A 24,393-nucleotide genomic window follows, 5' to 3' on the forward strand; every position below is an offset into this window, starting at 1 on the left:
TACGTTAACATCCACGCACATGAGTGTACTTATGGAACACCACCTCCAGTCAAACACTAGCTCCCTGATTAGGGATGCCCACAGGATAATGTCCTCACATCCTACCTGGTTGCCCTAATGAGAGCATCCTGGGAAGCAGGCACAGAGTACTATCAAGTTTCCAGTCCCAGACATACCCTTTGTCCCTTCTAGCTTCCTCAGTAGGATGGCTATCCTGCAGACCTCATGTTTGTGTGGGGCAGGCTTTGGGCCATCAGAGACTACAGCTGGGTCTTCACCAGTTCATACTCAGCATAGCACAGTATTTCATAAGCATTTGTCAATCATCACAGGGGAAGCTATTTGCAAAGCACTTTATCAATGACAAAGCATGATTTGGATCTTTGGCCTAACAATGATAGCTACCACTTATATGAATATGACTAGGGGCCACATGACAAGATTCTTCTAGGCTAGGCATTATGTTACCCATGTTTTACAGGCGAGGTGGCTGACACTGTACAAGGATCATGGATTGCCAAGCAACAGAGCTAACACTTGAATCTAGAAGTTTGCAATCCCTTTGCATTATCCCTTCATCTTGTCTGCTCTTGGCTTTTTGAAAGATTTTCTAGAGGTTTATCTACCAGGTTTGCCAGAAAGAGCGGATGGTGCTTCATTCACTAACATTCATTCATTCAAGTCATTTTATTGTGAGAGAAATGAAAGACTCAAAAACACAGTTCTTCCCCCAAAGCCTACAGTCAAGGTGGAGAAGAACAAAGCCACACAGGGACTGAGAGTTAAATAACAATTCAATGGTTAATAAGGTTTCACAAAGGCAGATGCCCTGGCCCCATAATGGCCTCTTCTGGTATATCCAGGGGGTTATTGTGACATTCGGAGACAATGTAGTCATGCAGGCTGGGTCATCTGGAGACTTTGGGAAGGGATGTGCACTTAAGCCCACCTTTGCTCTTTAACAAGGTATAAACTTGATCTTGAAGCCCTGCATCTAAAGGGTACGCTTTTACTAGAAATGTTAGTACCTCTTCCCCCTTCTTCCTTTGTAGAATGGGGACATTGATCCTGCTTCTCTACTGACTGGCGATGGAGAGTCAGGGAGGTACCTAAAAGGCAATGGATGAGGCTGGCCAGCTACACTCACAACTCAGTGAATTCTGGACGCTGCTTTCTGGTGCCTCTGCACGCTTGGTGACAGAGAAATATTGTCTTGGTGCTGAGTTAAGTTCTCAACTGGAAGCACTTAAAAGATTTTGAGGAAAAAAGGGGGAGGGGGCAGTCTCCCCAGGCTTCCTGCTTTCTTGCTAAGAAAGAAGTACCATTAATTAAGCATTGAGAAGAAACAGGCAAGTTCAACTCTCAAGTGCTGACTTCACCTCTTTCCAAGGCCAAGAGTAAAACTTTAAGTACCTTTTTATATATATTATTTAAATATCATTTGTTAGAACAAACAAATGGGTCATCTTTGAAAACCAAAGCCTTGCACTTGGCACAGTATTTTCTATTAGCCTTTTGCCTTAGCAACTGAAAGGGCTTACTAAAATAAAATAGAAAAAGAAACTATTATGAGCATGAAAGTGGTAGATTTTAAGGGGACACATTGGTAACAAATTAGGGTATATTCAGCCCTGAGATGTATGACTATGTGAGAAATAGCTTACAAATCAGAGCATCTGGAATTAAGAACAGAGTGTTAACTGCAAGCCCCATAATTCTTCTGCTGCATTCCTGCCAAGCTGGAGGAGGGAGAGAAAGGAGGCTGCTTCTGCCTAGTCCCAAAGAGAAATTAGACCAATTTCAGCTTTTAGAAAGGAACTTGGACTTAATGGTTGGGGGGAAAAAAAAAGGAGGAAAAGCAGAAGTGGAAGATTCCTCTTAAGATCAGAAAAGTTCTAGACTAACTTCCCATTCCAGGGTGGAAAATGAGATGCCCCAGCAGGGCCTGGGTAAAGAGTTCCTTGCCAAGAGTACTGCCTCCCTCTGCTACGGGACCTTGCCACTCTGCTCTATGTCCAGTCTCCACACAACAGCTGGACAGGCCACCAGACATGGAAAACAGGCAACAGTCATGCCTCAAGCCAGTTTAATCTTGAGTTGTCAAGTTTTCCCATAGGACAATCACCTGATGATCGATTTCTCAAAATCTGGATATCAGACTGCAGCCCCGGGGTGGTTAAAGTCAGCCAAGAACTGAGACTTCCTGTTTTAAAGCTGGCCAGGTAGCAGCAATGTGTACTTAGGCTGAGCATGAAGACTGAGATCTTGAGATGGTGACGAGGTCCAGAAGGAATAGTTCCCATCTATCTCCCTCTCATCTGTTCCCCTCTTCGCTTACCTGCCCTCTGTTCACATTCGACTGTGCACTGGGTCTCAGTTGTTTTTTGTTTTGTTCTTTTTTAAATTTTTTAATTCATTTTTACATACCAATCACAGTTCCCCCTTCCATCCCTCCCCCTGCTCCCCCCCACACCTTTCCTCCCGACTGCCCCCCCCATCCACTCCTCCAAAAGTGTGAGGGCTCCCCTGGGGAGTCAACAAAGTCAGGTACATTTAGTTGAGGCAGGACGAAGCCCCCCTGTGGCTCGATTATTATTGCTTCCATCATAACATGTACACAGATGCCATTTCACCTCTGAGGAGCATCCTTCAGCTTCATCTGCAACTCTTACACCTCAGATCAAAGCCAAGTCCTCCGGAGGACTCCTCCTCGGTTCCCCTGCAGGGCCCTTGTGCCCTCCTTCTGAACATGCACGTGCCATTGCTTTTTCTGTTGCCCTTGTCTGGCATCCGCCTACCTTTCACTGCTCAATGGCAACTGCTGGGGACCATCTCATCTGTCTTTGCAGTCAGCTGTGGACCTTAGTTTAATACCAGCATTCCTCACACTGGGGTGTCTGAGGCAAATATCAAAAAAAAAAAACCCCACTAGTGTAGGAGATTTTCAAGAAAGCAATTTTCCTCCTGACAAGTGATCTTGACTACAGTGGAAATCCCAGGACCATGAAGTCACAAGCACCCAGTGGAGTGTAAAGCCTTCAGCACAGGTACACCCCGAATCTTCCTCTGGTTGGGGCAGAACTGCAACCCAGGAGAGTTCCCTCTTATGTGATGGAGGAAAGCAAATCTCCCTGCAACCTGGAGAAGCAGCAAAAGCATGTGCCTTCCTGGTGTGTGGTAGTCAGCAGAGCGCATACAATCCTTGATACTGAATCGATACAGACGGCCAGAGCCAACCCAGAGGGAACAGTTATATTCTTCTACTGACATCACGTTTAAAATACGTGCCCCACCCCTACCCTGCAAATAACCAGGTGGAACAAAGCTTCCCAGTTTTAGAGCCAAGTCTTCCAACAGGTGCTTTCAGAAAGAAACAGCCGCTTTCTGTCTTTTCCACATAACACACTGCCCAGAAAACCTATCTCAGCATTTACAAACAAAATGATGGCTTTCTTGGCCGAGTCCCTGAGCTTGAAGGGGGATCGCTCCACTGTTTCCACCCTGGCTGTGCCCCCGGGACTCAAAGGAGCACACATTCATGTTTCTTCCTGTTGCTGTAATTGAGTGTTCAAAATAGCTGATTTTTGCACATTAAAGCTACATGTGCATTTCAGCAGTGTGGCCATTAAGATTCATTAAGGTTCGTAATGGAAGCGGCTTTAAGTCGAAGCTATGACTGCTCTGAAGTCATCATCATCATCTCCACACAGTATCTGTGGAGGACTCGAACACAGTGCCATAGTGTGTGCAAAACAGCCCAAATGTGTTTTGTTTTGTTGCTTTTTTTTTTTTTTTTTGCATCCCAGTGGTACTTACTATCCCAGGAAGTCGGGCCAGGGCTCCTCCGTGCAGGTGAAGGTAATCAAGATATGGCAAGCCCCTCCTAGCTCTTCTAAGGCCTTCATTCTGTGACCCCTGGTCCAGGCTGGGACCTGTAACAAGGAAAAGAAGGCTCCATTAGATACAGCGCAATAGTCTTCCAGGCACAGGTGAAGCTTATTAAAATACCGATGACTTTTGAGTTTCTGAGTCAGCTGGGAAAGTGGGGTCGGGAATCTGCCTTTCTAGCATGTTCTCAAGTGAGGGCAACACATATTGTGTAATTGTCTCAGAACATCCTGAAACTGGTGGCCTGACCCTGGAGAACAAATTTGTAACCGCGACTGTGTGTTAGACTCTCCTGTGAATCTTGGGGACACAGTAACCCCAGGGTTCTCTCTCAAGCTGTGATCTAAGTGGAATACGCAAGCAGAAAGTTCTGCCTCACATCAGTTAATCTTGCCTCTTGGGACTAAGCTTTACGCATACTTTTCTAAAGCATTAATCATTCAAAACAAAGGTACAGTTCCATGAATTACTACAAGAATTCTGTAATTGCTGCAGAGATCACAGCTCCCAGAAGCCAAGCATATACGGGGAGAGTTGGAGAACCCATCTTTATTATGCTGGCGGGCCCACCCAGCAGACCCAGCACCTACTGCTTTGGAGAGACACTGAGCCCCCTCTGCAGTTATATACAACATGTATAGACTGCAAAGCACTGTTTTGATCTTTTCTGTTACTGGGGGGTGAGGGGTTAGAACCGAGACCCACCTGCAGCTGTTTACAGAAGCATGAGGTTAAAATGGTTACTTTGTAACAATCTCTTAAGGTAAGGCGGGGAGGTTAGCCTAGGCAGGAAAAAGGCAAAATTATAGAAGCAAAATGCAGCCCATATTACTCACTGCTACAAGTGCAGTGAGGCATGTGAGCTCATTTTAACCCCCCTCAGCAGAAGGGCAGTCAGGTGACATCACTGAGGTGCTAGGACACGGAGAGTCCAGCTGGCCCCTCCCTCATTAGAGCGGCTTCCTTCCGGAGTTTCACAGCCACTGGGTTCCTATAAATGCCAGCTTCATCTTGCCAAGTTTAAAATACTTGATACATTTCAAAAGCCTCTCTTAATACCCGGAACTCCTCCTCTTACATTTGTATATTGAAACACCGGAAGCTCCTAATCCTTGGGTATTGTTGGTTCCATACTCATTCTCATTGTGTGTAAATTCAGAATGGCTCTCTCTCTCTCTCTCTCTCTCTCTCTCTCTCTCTCTCTCTCTCTCTCTCTCTCTCTCACACACACACACACACACACACACACACACACACACACACACACACGTTTCCTACAAAATGAGACTGGATCTATTCTTGGCCTCTATCAATTTGATCCAATGAGCAAGACTAGAGAGTAGTGTTTTCTTTTATTGGGAGGCAGACTAAGCCTAATTGTCTCTTGTCTCTTTTTGTTTTAACTGCTGTTGATCCACGATACCTGGATGAGTTGAAACTTCAGAATGGTGATTCGGTAATTCTGTTCTTTTTTTTTTTTTTTTTTTTACTCAAATGCTTTTATACAGATGCCTCCTATTTTAGTTACTCAATGATACAATTCCCTTTATTATCAGTTCACAAGCTAATCAAAGCTTATAAAGTTGACCATTTTTTAAAACTACTATTACTGTAACTCTTATCCTCATGAAGCACAGAAGCGTGCTCTCTCTGCGAAGGGAGAGGCTAGGGAAGCAGGCTGAGGAATCTTCCCGACACAGCCCCGTGCTCCCTGATAATGTGGTGCCGTCTGGTGTGACATGGGATTCCAGGCTTATTGCCTCCTTTTAGCTGTTTCTGAGCTGGGATCAGTTCTAATTTCTTTTGGGAGGAAATGGCGTTTTAAGACCACAAGTGGGCAAATCATTGTTTTTCACTCCCCTCTTTCTTTTCATTTTTATTTCTTAATTTCCTTTTTCTATTTATTCATTTATTTGTTTGTTTGTTTGTTTGTTTGTTGAGACAGGGTTTCTCTATGTAGCTTTGCACCTTTCCTGGAACTCACTTGGTAGCCCAGGCTGGCCTCGAACTTACAGAGATCTGCCTGGCTCTGCCTCCCAAGTGCTGGGATTAAAGGCGTGCACCACCACCGCCCGGTCTCTTTTTTTATTTTTAAAGTCACCTAGTATTGTGTTTTCCCTCTGATTTAAAATAGTTTATTGTTTACTAATTCTTCCCTAAGTCCGGTGTCTCCACTATGAGTTTTCTAATGCTGACTGATGTGTACCTCTATGTCTTGGTTCATTTTCCAAATACCTTTTGCTTCTGATAGGCTATCATTGTCTCTACAGAAATTCTTTTTCCCATCCACATTTTCATAGTTTCCCCTCCTAATTCTGAGTGAACTTCACCTGGCATCATCACTCACTTTTCCATGGACTAGCTTTATCTGGCTCCTTCTGTGGGAGGCAAGGCATGGAACACCACGCCTCACGTGGGGTTCCCTCTTTCGGTTATGATCTTGCAAAGCAGCAGCTCCTATTCTGCTTGCCCTCCCACTGCCCGGCGTCGCCCCTCACTTTCTGAGTTCTTTCTCATCTTTGGTGCACTGTGAAGATGCGTCCGTGCCAAGGCACCTTCTGACTGGTTTAACCAAAAGCTAAATGGCCATTAGCTAGGTGGGAGGTATCAGCAGGAGAGCCAGACAGAGAAAACTCTGGGAAGAAGGGGAGAGTCACCAACCAGACGGAGAGGAAGCAGCATGGGCAGTACAGAGTGGACGTAGTAAGGCCACAAGACCAAAAGTAGATGAGTAGAAATGAGTTCATTTAAGTTATACGAGCTAGCTTAAAGACAAGCACAAGCTATCGGCCGAATTTTTATAATGAGTAAGAAGTCTCCGTGTCATGATGTGGGAACTGGCAGGAGGGACCGGAAATTCCACCTACACTGTTCTTGCCCATGCACTTCCTGTCTACCTCACCTCTCCCTCCCTGCTGTTGCTCTGAGTGCCTGTCCTGGAATGACAGCCTGGCTTTCGTCTCTCTCAGCTTCCAGGACTGCTCCATCCCTTCTCAGGAGTTGCTGACAGCCTCTTCCACTCCTGTCCCCCAGTGTTATCCACTGTTCAAAATCTACACAATTTGTTTCCAAGCTGCCATCTTCTGGGTAGGTGGAGTTTCCACACCATGATCTCCTACTTCTTTCCACATGGGTGGGTGTTGTGGCTGCTGCAGGTTGCCCACTCTCCCTCACCCCTTTTAGGATGGACCTTGTGGGGAACTCTTTTCACATAGTGCTTTTTATGGCCAGTGACTGTCCTACGAGGTTGCTGCCCAAATGGAATTCCAGCACCTTCTTTCTCATATTCCAAGCTTCTGTGTCACTGGTTCTGAGGGATAGTGAGATTTTTTCTTTTAAAGCAAACCAGACAATCCTTTATGGGGATCAGAAAGCAGCACAAAACAATGACCAACAGATGGAGATGCCTGATGGACACCCTGCACAGCATCCTTCAAGAAAGGCTCTCTACTAGCGAAACTCACTGGAAAAATGGAGTCCTTGGGGCAGCTTCCTGTCTTCTTAGGTGGGGTAATTCATTAACTTCCCTGAAGGCAACTGTGGGTCACTTGAGATAGAACCTCTCAGGAGTGCCTTCTTGTTTTTATAAAGAACATTCTCTTTAGATTTTTTGAAGTCTTCATTTATAACTTTCATTCTCTGTTCCCACAGGGCCATCAAGCCAGCTTCTGTACAGATTGCCTTGATGTCAGCCCCAGAGAGGTCATCCTTTGCCGTGATCAAGCCATCCAAGGTTACATCATCAGCCAGTGTCATCCTGCATGTGTGAATCTGGAAGACCCACTTCTTGGTCTTTTCATCAGGCAGAGGGAACTCGATCTTTCTGTCAATGTGGTCTGGTCTAGTAAGTGCTGGATACAAAGTCTCTATTCAGTTTGTGGCCATGATAACTTTTACATCTCCCCTCGAATCAAATCTATCCAACTGGTTCAACAGTTCCAACATTGTTCACTGAATTTCTCTCTCACCTCCAGAGTTTGAATCACATCTTTTGGTCCCAATGGCATCAATTTCATCAATAAACACAATGGATGGTGCATATTCTTCAGCCACTCAGAACAGCTCCCAAACAAGTTTGGGCCTGTCACCCAGGTACTTCTGAATAAGCTCTGAGCCAACCACTCTCAAGAAAGTGGCTAAAGTTTGGCTCACTACTGCTTTGGTCAATAATGTTTTACCTGTTCCTGGTAGACCATAGAGAATGACCCCCTTAGAGGGCTTTATCCCCATCTCTTCATAATACTCAGGATAGGTAAGAGGAAGCTCCACAGATTCCTTAATTTCCTGGATTTGGTTGTCCAGTCCCTGAATATCTGCATAAGTCTCCTGGGGGGCCTTTTCCACCTTCATCACTGTGACCAGGGGATCTGTGTCATCTGTTAGCACCCCTACCACGGCATGCACCTTGTGGTTGAGCAGGATTGAATAGCCTGGCTCCAGCAGATCCTTGTCCACAAATGATAGGATGCTGACATAGTGTTCTGAGCCCATAAATGGACACAATGGTGTGATTATCATCAATGATCTCTTCCAAGGTTCCTAGACATGGTGGTTCCCCTGAGATCATCCACTTTCCATCTTTCCTCCTGTTGCTTTTCTTCCAATGGTTTTGTCTGCTCCTGATCTTTAATGAATTCTTCCTCCGTGAGAAGGTAGTCTTTTATTCTTTCAACTTTAGTGATTTTAGGTGGCACTGAGTGTGAGGCATTACCAGCAGTTTGCTGGCAGCATCTGGTCCCTTGGTTTTCTTCTTTTTCCCCACTCTGGTTGGGACAGGAGGTTCAATTTCTTTTTCTTGTCCTTGTCATCCTTCTTGCCACCCGCAGGACCATGGCCACCACTCTGACTTTGACCCATCTTTCCCCAGTCGAGGGATAGTGAGATTCTAGACATCACACCATCCAGATGGATTTGGTTGACTGCAATTGTAGAGGGAAAAAGAAAATGACCACATTCTAAAGAGATTCCATCCAAGGAAACATTATGTTCATGGAAACCTGCCTCTTGCTGTCCATGGAGTACTTCAGAGCAAAAGAAGAAAAGAAAAAGGGTTTCTATGTTATATATAATGAACTTAAATCTAAATGTAAATAGACATAGACTGATGGCTACCATACTGGAAGATGCAGTTCTAACAAAATCGCTTATTCATGAGAATTATTCCATTGAGTTGGTCTGTGTAGAGGAATACAGATCAAATATAATGTCTGCTTTTAGGTAGCTTGTGCTGTTTTATAGAAATGAGCTGTAAAATCCCTGGATTTCACAGACTAAGAAATAGCTACTGTTTCTGATGCTTGGAGCCTCAGACACCTCAAGCCACCCACTTCCAAGTTGCTGGTATGAGCCAGAGAAGACTGTGGAGAACTGTTTATGCTCCACCTCTTCAGAAGCATTGCCTGAGACATAGCTAAATACAAGTGATCTATTCACCTACACTTGAATATCTCATTTTCAGTTTTTCCCAAGTGATTTCCGTTAGGTCCAAAGAAAACTCCAGTTCCTAAAACTCCAAAAAGCAGTCCAAATATCCAGAAATAGGATCAACCTAGAGTATAAGAGAATTTCTGGCTTCTTATAGAAAAGCCAGCATTGCTCAGGAACTTATGAAGCTGGTTTCTCTGGGAGAAGGGACAAATAGCTATCTGTAGTACCTCCACAGGTACCAGAGCACATGCTGGCCTCCAGGGTCCTTCAGTATCACAAGTACTTCTTAAAGTCCCAGCTAGCATCCTAGCCCTTCTCACCTCTTCCCCTACCCCAAACTCCCTCCAGCTCATTGGCTTCCCTCCCACAGCTACTCATTCTACTCATTCTCCTTATAACCTGCTATTTTTGATATGTCCTATCTATCTATCTATCTATCTATCTATCTATCTATCTATCTATTTATCTATCTATCATCTCTATCTCTCTGCTCTGCTCCAGCTTCTCTGGTGGCCAGGTCCAATCTGCTGGCCATGTTCAGTCTATTTCTTTTTCTCTCTGTTCTAGACACCAGATGCCTCTGGCTGTTCTCTCAAATCTGCATTAAAACCTTCCCCTTAACCATACCATGGAGCACTCACACCATCAGTTTATAAAATTTCCCTTCTAAAAGCAAAACAAGTGTGGGTGTATAACTGTTTTTCTCACTATACCAAATAGTTTGCTCAAAATATTTCTTGATTCACTGAATTAGTACATGAGTCAACAAACTCTGATGTGTGGATTGAATCTGGCCTGTTGTCTGATTCTCATAAGAACCATAAGAATGGTGATTGCATTTTTAAGCAGTTAGAGGGGTGGAGGAATCAAAGCAGTAATATAATACTTGTACAGAAAATTCAAGTGTCAACGCATATAAATAAAGTTTTATTGGACCATAGCCATCCTTACTTGGTGTTATCTGTGGCTGTTTTCGCACTGCACAGAAGCCATATAGTTTGAAAGTTACCTTAAAAAGTTACCATCTGGCCCTTTGCTGGAAAGTCTGCAGAGCTTGGAGCCCATCAATAAAGGCCCATTATTTTCACAGGAGAGACTTGATTGAATTTCATATTTCAGAAGAAAATGAATACTTTAAGAAACTTCCTCCCAGTCATAGCCAGAGAAAAGTACATTCCACACCCAAATGTGCCCAGCTGGGGACCAGGAAGGGGAAAGAAGCAAGAGTCTAAATAATGTTATTAAAGTTGCAGCCTAAGAAATAAAATTCTCCATAGAAATTCTCTTAAGCTCACGCAACTCAAGGGAAACAAAGAATTTAAGACCCTGTTTATTATCCAATTTCACAGAAATGCCTGGCATGAAAGCAATTACCCATTCTAAGTGCCTCTGCAGAGAAAATATTCACTTACTCCTCCTACATTTGGGAGAGAGGAAGGAGGACATTAGTTAGTAGTATCATAAATCTTTGAGAAGTCCTTCAGGACAAACATCCTCTGAATGTTTTAGGACTTGAAAAGAGCTGAACATCAGCCCTTAAGAAATGAATTGGGAGCAGTTAATTTTTGTGAGTCTTTCTCACTAGGGGAGGTAAACATCATCTTAGCAAAACGCAGACATGATCTGAAGTGCATGCTTGACCTTACACAGCTTTCCCTAGGAGCAAAATTAAATGTATCCCACTTGGATATTGATAGCCTACTCATGAATATTCCTCATAATCTGAATGAAGGGGGATAGCACTCATCCCAGATAATTGCAGGCTCTCTTCTGAGAGGGAACAAGCCACATCAGATCAAACACCAAGATGGGCTCCTGAAATGGCACTAACATTTTGAAAGCTCCACCCTTAAAGATGATGGCAAATAATTAAGTGAATCATTTATGGCGCATACTAACATAAAAGTGGAAGCTTTGGTGATTGATTTCTCTTGCAAAGATGATAACACAAAAACTATAATCAAATACTCCAGGTTGGCTCTAGACCAAGAATGACTAGAAAGAGCTGGAAATGGGGTTTGAATTGAGTATTGAGATAGTATTGTGGTGATATTTTATTTGTGCTCATTTTATTTATGTTCTAATAAATAAAGCTTGCCTGGAGATCAGAGGAAAGCTAGCCACTATAGTAAACATAGAGGTCATACAATGGGGGCACATGCCTTTAATTTTATCACTCGGGAGGCAGGGATCTGTCTGGATCTACGTGAGTTTAAGGCCACACTGGGAACAGAGCCAGGCGTGGTGGCACACGCCTTAAATTCCAACACTAGTTAACCATGGAGGTCTGGAGGTCTATACAGACAGGAAGGGACAAAGCTGGGCAGGAAGAGGAAGTAATGTAGCTGGACAGAGAGAGCAAATGAGATAGCATAACAGAAAGATATATAGGCATGGGTATACAGGAAGTAGGTGTCTTTGGAAGCTGAGGTGTCAGTGAAGTGAGGTTAGCTGTGGCTTTTCCTATTCCTCTGTTCTCTTAGGTTTTCACTCCAATATCTGGCTCTGGGTTTTTTATTTAGGAAGACCATTTAGCTATTTGTCTACATAGTATATTTACAGGGTGATGGACAGCATAATCCACAGCATATTCTTTCTGTTTCCACGGGCCCTTAGGAAAGAAGTACCCTATGATTTAAAACATCTTTCAAGTAGCAAATATTGCTCAAGGCAAAGGAGTAAGAACAGAGAGGTTACTATGCCCAAAGTTATCTTGTGTGATGGCTTTTGGAGGACTGAGAGTCAGACTCCCTGGCGGACAGACAGGCAGGGAGAGGGGCCATGGATAGGTAATAAAGGTAGTGAATGTCCAAGATGGCCAGCTCCTTTCTCTCCCCCTTCACCTGAGATAAAGGCCTGGCAGCTTCAACCAAAGGCCTTGTAGGTGGTTAGTTCATCCATTAGCCCCCCTGTTGGTAGACTAGCTCAACAAGTTCCAGGCCTAATCAGGACACAGTTGCAGGTCAATCAACCACCCTGTCTCTTTTCAAACTGAACAACCCTAAATTAGGGGATGAAAATTCTTCAGAGACTTAAAAAAAAAAAATCCCTCAAGAACAAAATGGATTTTTTGGCTTCCCACATCTTTCCTCTGCTTTGCGGATGGTCTTTTTCTCCGTGTGCCTGCTGCATGAGTGTGTCCTCACCCCTCATAAATGCCTTCCTTCAACTGCTAGTTCTGTCTGCTCCTGTTGGCAGTGTTCAGGATTTCTCTGCTGCTGCCTGTTGTGCTCAAGATTTTCCCTGCCTTTTAATTCTTTAACTGGCAGAGGAAATGAACAGGCTCAAGACCCCTGCACTGTAACACTGTCATAGCCAGACAGAGAAGGAAAATTGCTTATTAGGATGTGACAGATATTTAAAGGGATTATCAGAAAACGATGAGTCATGTCACAGCACAATGAATGGATTTGGAGTTGACTTTCCTTCTGCCTCTTTCAGTTGTAACACCTTGGGCAAGCAGCTTGTGGTCCTTTGAAAGAAAATGGCCCCCAAAGGGAGTGGCACCATTAGCAGGTGTGGCTTTGTCTAAGTAGGTGTGACCTTGTTGGAGGAAGTGCGTCACTGTGGAGGTGGGCTTTGAGGTCTCATTTATGCTCCAGCCACACCCAGTGACTCAGACCACTTCCTGTTGCCTCCGAGATGTAGAACACTTGGCTACGTCTCCAGCACCATGCCTGCCTGCACACTGCCACGCTCCCCACCATGATGGTAGTGGACTGAACCTCTGAACTGTAAGTTGCCACCTCAATTAAATGTTTAAATGAGTTGCTGTGGTCATGGTGTCTCTTCCCAGCAATAGAAACCCTAACTAAGACACAGCACAACTTCGTCTCCAACTTTCAGAGTTGCTTACAAACTGAAGAAGATGATGCTCAGAATCCCAAGCGCTGGGCCTGCCACCCAGCAAACATTTACAACCAGGATGGTGCCACTCATACAAATTGCCACCTTAGACTAAGGCTGGATGCCACTCTATGGCTAAACTTGTGTTGTTTAGAAAGTATCCAAAATACTGAAAATGAAGAAGTGGGGGGTCATTTGGGGAAGGGGTTGTCTTGTGTATAAAAAGCTGATTTTCTGATATAGACAAGGAAGGGTTTCTCTATGCGTAAACTATCTTTTCCTTCTGTTCTTTAAGGACATATAAAAGGGATCCCGGTTGTCCTGTGTGTGTCGCCTCCCAGTTCCTCCCCCACCACACAATGAACTAGAGGAAGACCTCAAGCCTAAACTATGCCAACATGACCCCTTTTTCAGAACCTGGCTTGTGCCATATTATCTCAAGCAATTTTGCAAGCTTCCTCACAACCAATGAGCAAATTAATTTAGATGTAAAGATTTAACAATGGATACTTGTGATGGAATGTTCTTAGAAGTGAAAAATAGGCTGTGACTTTAAATTGGTAATCATGGACACTAAGCTAGATGTATTCCATCCCATCTTTGGCATTCTAGGGGACAAGAGAGAAGATACCTTGGCTGGAGGTACAGAAAACACCAAGAAATGCCATGCCAAGGCTCAAATGCTTAGAACCAAGGAAAGGTGATGGATGGATGTTCTATGGAGATTGCCTAGACTCCTTGCTGTTGTCCACCCCTCCTTATTTTCACAAGTTATCTCGAAATGGTTTCTAGAAACGGGTAGTGTCCTCACTTTTCCTGAAGACATCTCCAAAGGACATTCAGTTACATTGTTTTTTATTTTCTGTCTTTTAAAAATTCTTCTTGGTCTATAAATATATTATGATTTTGAATATTTACAGAAATGAGAAGTAAACATTTCATTTTGACCAAGGAATAACAAACTGTAGAGAATAAACAGAAGCTGCAAAAATAAATGGAGAGTTAAAAGGAGGAAGAGGAGAAGGAGGGTGACATAGAGTTGGGAGAGAGATGGGGGATGGGCTGAGAGGGGTTCAGGGAGGGAGTGGGGGTTGATATGACCTAAATACATCGTATTTGTATATGAACTTACCAAAGAAAAAGCAGTGAAGAAACACACTTCTGCTAGCACCCTTGCCTCGCCCACCTTTCTGATAGGGAGCTACACAATCTCACACGGAGAGGCAGGGAAGATCCGAAACCTAAGTATGGTGGCTCCTGTCTCCCAGAGCCAGCCCCAGGTGTCCTTGTCCCTCTTATAAATAGCCAAAGCCAGGTCCTTCCTGTGGGGCCAAACCTTATTATAAGGCAGGAGTTATGGCCTGAAGGCAGGTGGCAGGGTAAGCCAGCTCTTGTTCCTTCTCTTTCCTTGAGTGACTCAGCTTGTATCACACACACACACACACACACACACACACACACACACACACACACACACTGTCAACACCGTCAATGGACCAATGAGCATGTTGTGCAATCAATAGTGTCATACAAAGGCATGGCTTTTACTTGGTTCTGTGTCAGCTGAAGTTCCAGGATAGCTCTGAGTATCTCACGTCCCACTTGCTGAGGAAATGCATTCTTCAGCAAAAGCCAGCACAAGTGGAATGTGAGGGGGAAAACTGGAGACACGGGAGCTTAGCCAGTGATTCAACTTCCATAAGTTCACTGAGCTGAAAACAGCCCCGTTCAGAGAAAGATTTCGGCATATCCATCTCCAAGCGAAGAGCACTAGACCATAGTTTTAAAAATGGAAGCACAAAACATGAAATTGCTCCCAGCTGACTGGCAAATGCATTTGAAGACCAGATCCTCTGCAAGAAAAGTGTGGGCTTTGGAAACTGTGGTAAGGGCAGTCAAGTAGTATACGGAGAGGCAGTCCTCACGTATACGAAGTTATATCCATCTCCATCAAAGCTTTTACAATCACTGTTGAATAATTATTATGTTCACATAGGCAGCAGGGAAATGCAGGTTTAAATCACAATGCAAATGGCTGAAGTAGACTGAATGGTTGTATTAAGTGTTGGCAAGGATACAGAAGGAATGGAAGTTTCATGTATTACTTTTGGGGTACAAAACAGTATGCCTACTTTGTGCTTTAAAAGTTACATATAATAATATCATGTAAATAAAGCTGTTCTTTTCCTGAACTTCTGTAGCTATACAAAGACTTCCACACGAATAATCATAGCAGCTGTACTTAGAATGACTGAACACTGGAAAACAACCCAAATGTCCATCAAAAGTGAAAGAATAAACAAATCCCACTGTATACATACAACATAATCCTAAGTAATATGAAGAAATGAATTATTGATATACTCATCCACATGAGTGAAACTCAAAACAACTATCCTGGACGAAAGGAGCCAAGAGTACACAGTGTCTGGCACTATTTATAAAAAAGCTAAAACCTGCAAACTGATTTGTGATGAAAGAATTCGATAATATGGTTGTTTGTGAGGAAGTGGATAGGAGTAGCCAGAAAGAATTAAAAAGGGACCAAATGAATTCTTTGGAGGTGGTAAGTATGTTTCTACTCCACTGGGGTGACAGTGCCACCATGACACACATATGTCAATTTTTATCAAATCGAACACTTTAAATGTGTACAATTGATGCATGTCAAGTATCTCAGCAGAGCTATTTATTCTACTGATGATTTCTGTCCAGTGTATGATTTTTTTTGCAAAAGACATAAGTTCTTTGTGGGGGTCAGAGATACACACTCGTGTTCATACATTCTCCTAGACTGGTAGCATCTCATATAGTGTCCAGCACACAGAAGATAGACAATAACTATTGGCTGAAAAAATGAATACATAAACTGGCCCCTGCTCAGTCAAACACTTCTCCTGTCAAGCCAATGTTGACAGTCTTAGTGACTTTCCAAGAACCCTGTTTCTTATGCAGGGCACGGTGATACACACCTTTTATCCCAGTACTTGGGAGGAGGCAGAGGCAGACACATCTCTATGAGTTCAGGACCAGCTGGGAAAACATCGTGTGATTCTATCTCAAAAAACAAACAAAAAACCCAAAAATAGTTTCTCACTTTCATTAAAAGACAGGTAAACTTAATAACTCATAATAAATGTCTTGTGAGTTTGAAATCAGGAATCTTGATGTGAAATTACATTTCTTTTTCTGGTTACAATCTGCTTCACACAGAGGCTTGAGAATACAGTATACTAGAGTGCCAGCTTTTGAACTGATGTATCTTGGCTTATTTTCCTGAAAACATCTTCTCTATAACACACAGGAAAATCTGCCTTTACTAGTCCACAAAGTTGGCTTTGGCCAGGCAGTGGGGGTGCACGCCTTTAATCCCAGCACTCCAGAGGCAGAGGCAGGCAGATCTCTGTGGGTTCAAGGCCAGCCTGGTCTGCAGTACAAGTTCTAGGACAACCAGAACTACACACAGAGAAACCCCATCTTGAAAGACCAAACAAAAACAAAAACAACTCCACAAAACAACAACAAAAAACAAAGTTGGCTTTGCCTCCATATATGCCCGGTCTTTGGCATCCATTTCTCGGCAGGAGCTGTGCTCACCAGACACTTTCGTCATGGGGCGGTCGGCTCTGTCTTATGTGGACTAGAAAGAGGTCATTCAGAAGACTCCAAAGAGGGGAGAGACTATTTTGGTTCATCTTGTTTTACAGCTTCTAACCTTTCACAGAACTCAAATGTTTCCTTCACGGAAGGTTGCTGTCTCCGATGATTCAGTCTAGGACTCCATGGGTCTCTACTCCCCAGTGATGTATTTCATGCTGTAAGGCCAGGGAGAGCTGGCCAGAGAACACAACCAGCTAGTGTATTCCAGACAACCAAAAGCAGGCTTCCCGGAGCTTGGAAGACCACAGCCTTTGACAAGCCAATGGGTGATACCACCACGTGCAGAATATCCATAATTTTAGTTTTCCTCCCATCTCAGTTCAACAGCTCTTTGTGGAATGCTTCCATTCTCTAGACCACTGGGTAGATGCAGTAGGGAATGTGCAGGGCAAGCAGAACATTCATCTGTATGCAAGGAGCTCCTGAGTGAAAGAAACACAGGATAAGCAGAAGGCACAATTTACTGCAATGTGATAGTAGAGAAGCTAATTTCTGGTGTCTTGACTTGTTCTAGTCTAACAGATTCTATAGAGAACTATTTGGCTTTCTTAAAAATACTCAGATGCCCAGGCCCTGTCAAAATTTACCAGGTCCAAAACTTCAGTAAAAAGTCACTAATGGACTCAGAAGAAAAATAAACAAAAAGCATGTCTTGCTGGCAGTCCCCACCAGCCGGCCAGCAGGTGAGAGTCCTGCCTGCAGCTTGCACCACCACCACCATTGCCACCTATTCTGCCGTGCAACCCACCCACCTCCTCGTCCTCCCCATGGCCAACCCTTCCCCACAACTCCAGCAGACTCCATAGGCATAGGTACAGCCCACACCAGGACGTCAAAAGAACAGGAGGATGCGCTGGATCTGAGCATCCAAACCTCTACAAACCTCAGCTGAAATACCCTACTGGACCTGAAAACCTGTCCATCACCAGAACCCTTGGCCATTCAGGCCAGAAGACGATAAAGAAAATAGATAATAAAGGTACAAAACACCCACCCAACAAAAACAAACACATGAACCAATACCCAGACCTATAATCATCCCAAATACAGATGTGTAAACACCACTGTAAAAATACATTCAATAACAGGAAGGTCCATATGGTGCCACCAGAACCCAGTGATCCTATGACAGAAAGAACAGAGTAACTAGAAGCATCCTTAATGTCTCACTTTTACATTTAACTGAGTCAGAAGGCGTAGGTGCTGTAGCTAGAGTTTTTCTGCCTGGCCCACAGTCAGGACAAATCTCTCTCACCCGACAGTCCCACAGCTGCTCAGACCCAACCAAGTAAACACACAGAGACTTATATTGATTACAAACTGTATGGCCATGGCAGGCTTCTTGATAACTGTTCTCATATCTTAAATCAACCCATTTCTATTCATCTATAAGTTGCCATGTGGTTCGTGGCTTACCTACCGGTAACATCTTCTCATGGCGGCAGCTGGCAGCATCTCTCTCTCTCTCAGCCTTCCACTTCCCAGAATTCTCCTCTCTGCTTATCCCACCTATACTTCCTGCCTGCCTAATGGCCAATCAGCATTTTATTTATACAGAGCGATATTCACAGCAAGGTGCATTGTTTGACTATTCTTGTGGACGTACTAATAGTGTATGACTTTCCTTCACACTAGGACATCAAAGAAAGCAAATGGTGAGATATTTATGTTGAAGAAAAGAAAATCAAGTCAACAGTAAGAAATGAAACCCAGCACAGCCTCTTCTTATCTGTGGTGGTTTGAATGAAAATGCCCCCCATAGGCTCATAGGAACTGGCACCACTAGGAAGTGTGGCCTTGTTGGAGGAAGTGTGTTACAGGGGTGGGGTGGGGGTGGGGTGGTTTTGAGGTTTTAGATGCTGAAGCCAGGCCCAGTGTCTCTCTCTCTTTTCCTGCTGCCTGTGGTTCCTGATGTAGAACTCTCAGCTCCTTCTCCAGCACCATGTCTGTCTGCTTCCTGCCATAGTGATAATGGGCTAAACCTCTGAACTGTAAGCCAGCCCCAATTTAATGTTTTCCTTTATAAGAGTTGCTGTGGTCATGGTGTTTCTTCACAGTAATAGAAACCCTAAGACATCATCCAAGAATAGTTCTAAATCAGGAAATGAGAGAGAATAGTAAATACGAATAATGAGTGAAAATACAAATAAAATGAAATTCAGAATTAGGGGAATGCAAACCTGGCATCTATGCCTGACTCCTCCTCTGCCTTGTCCTGCTTCCCAGATAAAATTACTGGGACCAGTACAATCTGAAGGACTCAAAATGAGCTTGGACCTGGGGAAATGGAGAAGGCAGGGATTTCCCAGGCCCTTTTTTTTAAACATAAGAAGCACCAAGGTCCAGCAGAGAAAATCTATACAACGTGGGGTCATGTCCTCCAGGAAGACCAGATTCCCTCTTAGTAACCCCATAATTTCTGGAGATGGTAAATGAAATTAAAAGAAGTGAAGAAATGATCTTCTGATGGGGTTGAAAAGACAGACAGGGAAAATGGGGAGCACACATATAGCCAACTCCACAGGACATCTTCAGGGAAGATGCTCTGTGACTTAGCCTCAGATGAAGAGTGGCTGGAGGTGTGAGTGAGTGTGTTTTTCTCCAGGGGCTCCCACAGCTGTGACCAGATCTGGCATGGTACGGCCTTGGTGTCAGGGACATGTGCTTCACAGATTCTAGACAGGTAAGAATTTTGTGAGGTAAAAAGACTGGGTTTTTGTTTTTGTTTTTTTAAGTTTTCTGGAAAAAAGTTAAAAAGTATCATTGCAAAGTTTAATTCAAATATAAAAAAAATGAATATATCAAATTTCAATTTTTTACAAAATGTGACACATTCTCCAATCTAAATATCTGGAAAAAAATAGCAAAACAGTTAAAAATTTCTTAACTGCCTGATTTCTACAAGATTTTCCTTACTTTTGTAGCTACTTTTTTGTCTCTTCTTGTAACAATGATTACATAAGCTTTTGATTACAGTTACTTGTTCTATGTGTGGGTATGCATGCCACTGTGCACATGTGGAAGTCCGAAGACAACTTGTAGGAGTTCTCTTCCTCCACCATGTGGATCCTGGGGAGAGTTTTTCAAGCTTGGAAGCAAGGGCCTTTACCTGCTGAGCCATCGCACTGATCTCAGTTTGGAAACATTTTTGATGAAGTAAAATAGGAAATCAGTTGAGCCTCCTCTCTCCCATTCAATCAGCATTTACTCCTCGTTTGTTGATAACTTAAAAGATGTATTTAACCAGTACAACTCATTCTTGGTAATGCCAGACGATTTAGGGGATTGTTGTTGACTTCAGGCAAACTCTATCACTTTTTTAGTATATTTGAGCTGGAATATATTTGGAATGAAGAATTTCCCAAAAACTAGCTCATGGATTCATAAGGTCCACACTCTTTTGTTCCCTTCTGACATAATTCTCGTGGCAGATATCAGCCACGGGTTGTCATAATTTGAAGAGAGTTGGCAGTATGTGAGAACATGCCTGGAAATCGTGCTTATAGCCAGAAGGCAAAGAATAATTAAACTGTTCAGAAATGACTGCCATCTATGAATAAAATCAAATATTAGCCAATTCGCTATCCTTTTAGCCAGGTGCCAAGCATGCCTGCAGCCACTCCAACATCAAACCAAAAGGAGTAAGTATGGTGGGTGGGAAGCTGGCGGGAAAAGAGATGGTAGACCTACTGAAGGCAGACAAAATACTTGCCTTTCATAAATTTTACACGAACATATAACCACACTAACATATTCCAGAATCTTAAAGTAATATACATAAAAACAGCACTCTGAAGGTTAAGCTTCATTAGATTCATGATAAATCTAAACTCGTAACCAACTGCCTCCTTGGCCTCGGGCACACTGCTACCAATCCGGTCACCTCTTCGATAAAGTGTAGAAAAGAATCCTCCACTAAAATAAAGGCTCATAAAGACTAAGTGTAGCCACACAGGAAAGGCTGAATCAGCTACTAGGTGCTGTGGCGTATAAGCTCCAACATTTGGATGTCTGCAAAGAGCAGTTGGTTTGTTACATCCCCCCAGAATGAAAGTGTATGGTCGGTCAGTGGGCAGCAGCGCTTTCTCGGGGAGATTAGGTTCTTAGGCTCCTTCTGAGTTAGGGCCTCATTGATCCTTGAAGGATTGGGAGATCTATGTTTGAAACTAAATGCGGAGAAAGAACTAGTGGAAATGAGCAATCCATTTAAATCTTTGGAGCTGGAGCCAGGATGTAATGGCTCAGCTGAGCAGGTGTGGTGGGAATGGGCTGTCTGCATCTTTCTCCATCTGTAGCCTCTCATCCTCCGCAGCGAGGCAGCCTGAGGGAGCCCAACTGGAAGCTGTTTATTTTTTTGTAAAGAGAGCTTCACTGAACCAAAGTCATGCCGTATTACCAGTGACTGCTTTCACTGTAAGGGCAGAGCAGTGGTTACAGAGAAGTTCTTTAAGGCAAACATTGCCAACTATCCTCCCCAAATCACAATAGGAGGTGCTGATCATTGAACATGGCCTCTTTGCTCGATTAAGAATCTACCAACTCATTCAATCCTCACGATACACAATGACTCATACGGTCCTTACATTGTAGATGGGGAGACCGTGACTCAGGGAGGGTCAGCAACTTCCTCAAGGTTATACAGGCAATGGATGGAGATCAGGCCATACTGCAACTGAGCTAGGCCAGGGAGGATCTAGGCCTGGGATCAGGAGGATTGAGAAGGAAAAGCCTTCTGAGGTCAGTGTAGACACTTTCTGCATAGACACCTCTCGTCTTGTAGTCGACAGTCAGGGAAAGCAGCTCGCTAAGCTAGCTTGGCTCCCCCTTGCTGTGGGATGTTCTGTATGTCCTGTGGGAGCCCGTTCTCGGGTTCCTCGTAGCTTTACCCAGCAGGTCCGCATAGAGGATGATTAGGACCAAAAGCCTGAGTGCAGGTATCTGAGATGGTCTGCACTTGGCTGTGCTAGGGAATGGTCTGTATGTCAAGTTGCTCTGATTGGTCAATAAATAAAACACTGATTGGCCCGTGGCTAGGCAGGCAGTATAGGCGGGACTAACAGAGAGGAGAAAAAAAAGAACAGGAAGGCAGAAGGAGAGACAGCCAGCTGCCACCAGGACAAGGAAGATGTAAAGTACCGGTGAGCCACGAGCCACGTGGCAAGGTATAGATTTATGGAAATGGATTAATTTAAGATATAAGAACAGTTAGCAAGAAGCCTGCCACGGCCATACAGTTTGTAAGCAATATAAGTCTCTGTGTTTACTTGGTTGGGTCTGAGCAGCTGTGGGACTGGCGGGTGACAGAGATTTGTCCTGACTGTAGGCCAGGCAGGAAAACTCTAGCTACACCCCCTGGGTGAGACCCCGACTCTTCCCCAGCAGCCTTCCCTGTCATAAACACATCATCTCAGCTAGAGTGAGGTTTCAAATGCAGGCAAGAGTGTGTGTAAGCGCATGTGTAAGGAGTTTGATTACAGGTGTTTCTCCCATTATTAGAGTAGGCATTTTAAGTGTTTGTTTTAGTTCAAGTTTAAATTTTAGAGAAAAAAACAACAAGAGACAGTAGGCATCCACACAGAAGGCGACACTGAGGAGAACCTGCTACTGTTTCTCTGCTAAGTGGACGTAGGATTAACCAGACTCCAGAGATTTCTCATTACACCCGCGCATCTCTCCATCCTCTTCACAGACAAGTTTTGCAGTTGATGGTGACTGACACGGAGAACCACAACTGGTCAAGGCACAGAAAAGAAGGGACTGGGAGATGCTTAGGCCTAAATGAGCCCGTGTACCACACCCCCTCCTCCCTAGACACAGGGATCATTGTGGAAGAGGGGGTGAAAAGATTGTAAGAGTCAGAGGTGGTGAACAACGACAAAGAAAGTGTTTTCCAGATACAAGAGGGCAGATGCACACAGGAGCTCAGCATCCACAGGACCTGAGCAAGCTCAGGCCAGACAAATGCCAGCGTGGAGAGGGGAGGTGGGCACGATGCCTCACCCCTCACTGAGGAACTGTTACCGATGGATAGTGACTGGGAAAGGGAGTCAGTTTTCTTTAAGAGTGTGGCTCCTGGTAGGCTGACCCTGCTCCAGGGAAGGCCACACATCTGAGAGTACATAAGCCACACATACTGAGGAGACAGGTTTAAAAGGAAAAAAAAGAGAGAGAGAGAACATAAAGTTGGGTGAGTGGGGAAAAGTGGGTGAAGCTGGGAGACTGGGGGGGGGTGAATATATTCAAAGCCCATTGTACAAAATTTCCAATGAAATAATTAAAAAGTAGTTATTAAGAAAAGAAACAGTAGCAGGTTGTTCCTTTGGTAAGCCTGGGCCTCTGTACCCTTTAAGTAAGGGTGAAAAAAACTAAGAAAGGAGCCACCGGGGGTGAATTGTCATCATTAGCAAATCTCAGAACATTCCAGGACTTCCCCTCAGAGGCCCTCTCTGCTGCTCCAAGCTCACAAGGGTAGGCATCTCCAACACCTTCACTTCACTGGCATCCAACCATTTGCTGGGAGTATGTGGACAGATCTCAAGTTCTCTTAGCATAGTCTGCTCTTGAGTCCCACAAAAACCATCTCCAACCTTGGGAGGGCCAAGGAGAGCAGCCCAGGGGCCTCTCTAGGGAAGGTGTGATGCTTGGATCTTTGAGTTGAGATGTTTGAGGCCCCATCTGAGCTGGGTGGTGATTGATTGGCACCTGACAGTTAACATCCATGGCTCTGAGGTAAAGCTGAACCCAGCCGGTCCTTGTCAGCATGCTCTTTAAGAGACTGAGTTACCTTTCTGTGCTGTGTAACTACACAGAACACCAGTAAAGGAGAGGAACCACACCAGAAATTGAGGGAACCAGAGCTGCTGAGACAGATGACAGAGGGCCCAGGATCACAGAACTCTCCAGGGCATTTGTCAGCTAGAGGGGATAAGTGGCGAGTTCTTGTCTGGGTAGGGAGATTGCTCCCAGAATGAAGTCACTGGCTAGTGCTCCTCCTCCAATCAGGACCCTTATGGTATGCACCCACAGTTCTTAGGCACATGGACTATCTTTCCTGTCTTCCTTTGCAGCCCCATGAACTCATGTTGAACTTCAGTCCCTAGGCATGCCTGAGGCATTCTAGCCCCATCTTTGAAGACCCCAGGCACCACGGACACCTATTCTTCATGCTGTGTGATATATCAGGTGTCACATTGGCCCCCAAAGAGCCCTCACACATCTCTGTGACATGCTCAAGGAGATTCTGACAGGGGTGACTCTGCCTGGTACCTGGCTGGCCAGTTTTAAACACCACCCATGCCTGCAGATGTCTTGCTGAGCTCTAAAACAGAAAACACTTTCCCGGATTTTCAGAAAGCTGTGACTGTCGAGCACTTCATTCCACACTGTGGCTGGAGGAAGGAATTTGCCCAACTCCCAGAATAGTGCTTTTGGCTGCCCTGCTGTTATGTACAACCTATGCCGAAGCTTGCAATGCCATCCTGTTCCCACTCCGTCTCCTCTCAGGCTAGCTCCTGGGGACCTCTGGCTCTTTAGCACTATTTATTCACAAAATGTCACCCGAGGTAATAAAAG

General features: G+C 44.3%; 1 pseudogene; it reads right to left on the bottom strand.

The window, feature by feature from the left end:
• Positions 1-7,432: 7,432 nt before the first annotated feature.
• LOC114695338 lies at positions 7,433-8,747 on the bottom strand (annotated as a pseudogene).
• Between the last annotated feature and the right edge of the window lie 15,646 nt (positions 8,748-24,393).

Source organism: Peromyscus leucopus, chromosome 1 (genome assembly GCF_004664715.2).
Source record: "Peromyscus leucopus breed LL Stock chromosome 1, UCI_PerLeu_2.1, whole genome shotgun sequence".
Classification (NCBI taxonomy): Eukaryota; Metazoa; Chordata; class Mammalia; order Rodentia; family Cricetidae; genus Peromyscus; species Peromyscus leucopus.